At 34.0% G+C, this 6000-nt stretch overlaps 1 protein-coding gene across 1 annotated transcript in view; it reads right to left on the bottom strand.

The window, feature by feature from the left end:
• The window catches only part of LOC112044393 (uncharacterized), a 158133-nt gene extending 152133 nt beyond the window's left edge, over positions 1 to 6000 (bottom strand). Inside the window, exon 1 of the mRNA XM_024080223.2 lies at positions 5712 to 6000. The gene's annotated coding sequence lies outside the window, so the exon portion shown is untranslated. The remainder of the gene's footprint in view (positions 1 to 5711) is intronic.

Here is a 6000-nt window from a genome sequence, read left to right on the forward strand (position 1 = left end):
GTACGCCATAAAAATAGGTGAGAGAGGATTACCAACAAAATCACTCTATATCTTACTTAAATACCTTGGCCTCTCTAAAACTGCAGCAAGCTAATGGGATTTTAATAAATTTGGCTAGGTAGGGAGAACAACACGAGCAGAGATAAGTGGAGTATTAATCAATGGTAAAGGAATTCTTTAACCCTTCCAGGACTTGGATCAGAGTTTTTCTCTGTACCATATAATGGTCCCGGCACTAGCACGGTAAATCCATGGATTGCTAAGATATTAGTCTTATAATTTTGATAACTTTTGAAATATAATTTTATTTAATTTTATCATCATCATTATGAACCCATATTCGGCTCACTGCTGAGCTCTAGTCTCCTCTCAGAATGAGAGGGGTTAGGCCAATAGTCCACCAAGCTGGCCCAATGGAGATTAGCAGACTTCTCACACGCGGACAATTAAGGAAATTCTCTGGTATACAGGTTTCCTCACGATGTTTTCCTTCACCGTTTGAAACTCGTGATATTTGATTTCTTAAATGCAACAGAAAAGTTGGAGGTGCATGCCCTGGACCGGATTTGAACCCACACCCTCCGGGATCGGAGGCAGAGGTCATATCCACTGGGCTATCACGGCTTCTATTAAGTAAACTAAATAATAAAACATACAAATTATTTAAATTAAATTAACTAAATAATGGAACAATTGTGCACTATGGTCGAAATTTTCTTAGAAGTCTTATCTCCAAAACAAACCCGTCTTGTCACTAAAATCACATATTTCACTTACGTTATACGTAATTTCTAAAGAACAAAGTGTCTAAATCCTTTATTATACGCGTACAGTACGAATTACACCAAAAACTACACCGAATTTACGATTTATTCACATTTATTTTCTGAAAAACAAAATCACAACGAGATTAATTTGCACAGCTTAACTACGATTACGGCAATTTGACATTTCGTAACGCTAGATTGTCTATGAAAAGCAAGGATGGGTAAATAACATCGAGCGTTAACTTATCGATAAATGATAATGAATGATTCTTTAATAATTGATATGTTGTTAGTTTAAAGATGGAAAATTGATATTTTATAATCATTTTATTTTAAAAAATAGTTTTTTAATGAAAATGTTATACAATAAATATGCTCACGTTATTCTATAGCGTAAAAGATATCTTACGAATAGTAGCATTATTCAAACACTGGTATGGATAACATTAAGTTGTAGCTGTAGAGTAATAATATGAAGAAGGGTAAATGAGTTTTTTTTTCATGGAAACGCCGTGGTCTATAAGTATTTTCGTAATAATTAACTTTTTTTCTGACTATTTTACATATTTCAAAAATATACATGCAGGGCAGAGTCTACAGTTTTAGTTTATTCAAATACGGTTACCTATACTGGGTGTAAGGTGGGCATGCTAACGAAAACTTAATCCAGTGGTTCAGTACATGATTCTGAGTCTCTCAGCGTTGAAATTTTTTGTCGGTCTTTTCACGATATTGAAATTTTTTTACAGTTTTTTTTTAACTAATTACAGCTTAGAAGTACTTATTTCATCTATCTCAATACGATTTTTAATAAAAATCGTCAAATCAAGATTTTTAACAAAAACTAGCAATGTAAATTTAATTTGCAAAATGCGCGCGATCAGCTGTTTTCCAAGAGGTCAAATAGGCAGGTCACGACTAATAGGTATCTATCTATACAAAGTCACAAACAAACTGCGCGACGTTGTATTGCCGACCGCCGCCGGTGCCGAGGAAAATAATTGCTATCTCTCTCTAACCTAAGCCGCGCGGCGCGGTTAATAGGTATTTTCAAAATATTGAAACTTTAGGTCCTTTCGCTAGACGCTACGCTATTTTTTCTATAGTTCGTGTTCGGCGGTCTGTTGACATACAAAACAAAATTCAAAAACTTTTGTGTATGTTTTATGTTATGTTAGTAGTGATTAAGTGATTATGATAGTAGAGATAGTAGTGTTGACTGAGAAGTCTTGAAATGCTTAGATCAAATCAATACCTACTACGACGACAGAACGTCTCGTAAACGAGAAACAACCTGAAGTAAGTTAACTACCTGTACCTAGTTAAAAACTTGTAAAGTAAAAAAAATAGGTATTAGATAGGTAAGTGTAGCCAGCCGATTTGCTGTCGATGCGTACGTACCTACGTACGTACGTACGTACGCAGTAGATTGCGGAGCGTTGTTATAGCATTATTCGCTGTACATTGCGGGCTCAAAATTTTCAAAATCTGAATTTTCTTATTTCCGACGTAATTGGTATTTAAAATATCGTTGTGGAAACTAAATTTAACCTCTTCATGCAGTTTTCGGTATCATGTCCCTTACACCCAGTATGTACGTGGATACGTGCACACTTTTTTGAAGTTTAAGCAAATCTTGGACGTTAGTACGTCCCCAAAAGATAAAAGAAAGAGACGGCCGCGTGGCGCAGTGGGTAGTGACCCTGCTTTCTGCATCCACGGCTGTGGGTTCGATTCCCACAACTGGAAAATATTTGTGTGAGGAGCATGAGTGTTTTCAAGTGTCTGTGTGTATTTATACATTATATAAGTGTATATGTAGTGTATTTATACATTATATATTTATATGTAGTATATAATTGTATATTAATACTATAATATCAACTATCTTAGCACCCATAACACAAGCTACTCTGTATGCTTACTTTGGGGCTAGATAGTGATGTGTATTGTTTAGGTATATTTATAATAATAATAAAAAAAAGATTACCCCATTTCTTAACCACGCGTACCCATAGGCATAAACCGTGCACCGTTCACCGTTTGTGACACGTGATATTTAATTTCTTAAAATGCACACAACCGAAAAACGTTACTATACGTTCCCTTTTAAGATAACGTAGTATAGTAACGGATATTTGAGTTTAGGTATTTCAGTTATAACGATACCTACTTGATATCGTTCCGATGCCCGCCGTTAACTTCTCAACCCTACTGATTGTCTTTGATTCATAGTCGGCCATTATTGTTGTGTCAAAAAGTCATCTAAGAAAATTTCGACCATAGATGCGATCATGATACAGGAATACGCGATAAACAACAAAAATATACGCAAGAAAGATAAAGACCAAGAATCCAATGGGCCGGAGCTCAAAATAGGATGTTTTTATTATTCCTTTTATTTATTTCTGCTTTACTAAATATAACTTTTCTTAAAGATATTATTTCACACTAATCTCAATTTGTTATTCGAAGATATTATGTAATTTCATAACATAAGTAATAATGTCAATAGAAAAACAAAACAAATGATCTAAACACAAATAAAGACTAATTAGTTTTGTATTACGTTCAATATATTATATTACTTGCGTTTTATTTCCTTTGATAACATATCAACAAAAACATACCAACAGAGCTCTTAGAAATCTACACACACTCAGTTCACTCTCACTACAGAATCTTACACTCATGTAGGCGAAATACAATAGATTCCCTATTAAATACGTAATATTACAGGCTACTTAGTTAAAAGTCTACCACCCGCCACATACATGTATGTCAATACATATATATAAATAAAATTTAAATGTCTGTCTGTGATTTCGAAATATCTGATTTTTCAAGTGTTTATAGCTATTAACACGATACTAAAACATTTTAATTTGTCTGTCTATCTGTCTGTGTCTGTTTGTAAAAGCTAATCGCTGGAATAGTGCATCGCATTTCAATGCAACATTCACTGGAAGATAGTGGAGGTTATGAAACAACAATGGAATAATACATGGTTCATTAGATTACCAAGTAAAATGGGCTATTTATTTTATCTTCGTATGCCTATGGAAAAGGGTACACCACGGGCGAAACCGTAAGGCGTCTTCTAGAGTGTACTAAAACATAACTTGATATTTCTTGTCGAGACCAAAGCATTGATAGCTGTTAGAATAGGTACAATAGAATATTTTATTAGATTCATATTAAGTCATAGCTTATAACTTTACGTAGATAAAATGTCACATTAAAAAATAGTTGGAAGGAAAGAAAATGTAACATCGCACACGTAGGTATGCCGAGCGAATTGGGTCAGGAATTATCAATGACAATGTCAATACTCCTTTAAAATATTTATTCTTTATTTTATCATTTTAAGCATAGCTATAAATTAGTTAAAAAAATAATAAATCAGTCTGGTACTTTGTTACGTGAGAAGGACTAATTATTGTTATTAATTAAAGGAAAGAATTTTTAAAGAGAATTAACAAAACCTTTGTTTATATCGTTCGTTCGTTATCAACCCATATTTGGCTCACTGCTGAGCTCGAGTCTCCTCTCAGAATGACAGGGCTTAGGACTTCCACCACGCTGGCCCAATGCGAATTGGCAGACTTCACAGACGCCGAGAATTAAGAAAATTATCTAGTACGCAGGTTTCCTCACGATTTCTCCATTTTCTTTGGTGTGTCTCAAACCTACCAGTACCTATAGTAAAGGTAGGTTTGAGACACACCAAATTTCTTAAAATTTGTTTATATATATATATTTTAAAGTACCAGTACCTACCTACTCGATGTTTTATAAGCTCGCACTCAAGTATATTAAATGACTAAGTTCATTAATTTGGGACGCGGAACAAAAGCGAAGCGAAGGCGTAACACTAGACGTAGGTACGTGCTACGCTTGCGTAGCAGCATTGCACTATTTGAGGGTAGGTTTACCTAAAACCATAATAATTATTTATTTATTTGGTCCACCAGTGACTGTCGCAGCATTTACACAAATACAATCTAAAAAAAACACAAACACAAGGCTCTGCACAATGAAATGAAGGTAGACACGGCATGCACATTTCCGTAATATTAAAATAAATTGACGATTACATTACATTAAATCAGTTTACATAAGAAAAAAAAATACATTTTACAGTAACAAGAAAAGGAAACATTTTACAACTACTATTTGATTATACTATATAATACAAAAAATAAAATGGAATTGGTAAAAACAAAAAGAAAAATTAGTTTAGCAAATCTAGCAAAACTAACTAATTATTGAAAATTAGCAAACTCCCCGTAATTTCACCCACGTAGTTCCCATTCTTGTGGGAATACGGGGATAAAATATTCACAAATAAAGTGGCTCTATAAAAGATTTTTCAAAGTTGGTTCAGTAAATCCAAAGATTACTTTCTTCAATCGCACAACCTCTTTATAATACTTATAAGCAGCTGACCCCCCCGCAGTTTTACCTACGTAATTCCCGTTTCCTTGAGAATAAGAGACTAAAATAAAAATATAGTTACTTAGATAAGCTTTCTAGTGGTAACAGAATTTTTAAAGTAGGTTCAGTGGATCCAAAGATTACGATACATTATTTAAAATAAAAATTATATAGGTATTTCCCTTTGAAAATATGTGCAATTTCTAACACAGTTTCTAATTTTAGGAAAAAGTGCAATTTTATTCGTAATTACAAGAATTTCTGTATGTACGTTTACAGTTTAACGATCGATTAAGTTCTTAATAACGTAAGATGTTGCCTAAAATGACGCCTGAGAGAAGGCTGTGGAGAAATCTAAATACCAGTAGGTATAATAATCGCTCGACTAGGTCTCAATTTTCGCGAAGATATCCTACTCACGTTAATGTAATAGATATCACCGTCGCCGAAAGAGGATGCTTTAAATTATCTAGTTTATGTGGGTAATGCTTATAAAAATCAACTTACCATTGTCACATAATTTTTTCCACTACTCACAAAACTCTCACATCACATTAACCATCTCAATTAAAAAAAAAACACACCGCCATACCAATCAAAAGTACGTGTTCGACGTATATTTATTTCGCACCGCAAAAGTACAGAAAACACGTCCGTAGTACGCGACCGTCGACGTCAAACTGAGGCATTCGGCAAATTGTTTCAGCCTCCGCTCTTGCATACGCTCTTTGCAATAAATGCGGCGCTTTTTTTAATTGTTTGCTGAAGGTATTCGTGAAAGAGGTCATGAAAGTCT

This window comes from Bicyclus anynana, chromosome 2, assembly GCF_947172395.1.
Source record: "Bicyclus anynana chromosome 2, ilBicAnyn1.1, whole genome shotgun sequence".
In the NCBI taxonomy this organism is placed as follows: domain Eukaryota; kingdom Metazoa; phylum Arthropoda; class Insecta; order Lepidoptera; family Nymphalidae; genus Bicyclus; species Bicyclus anynana.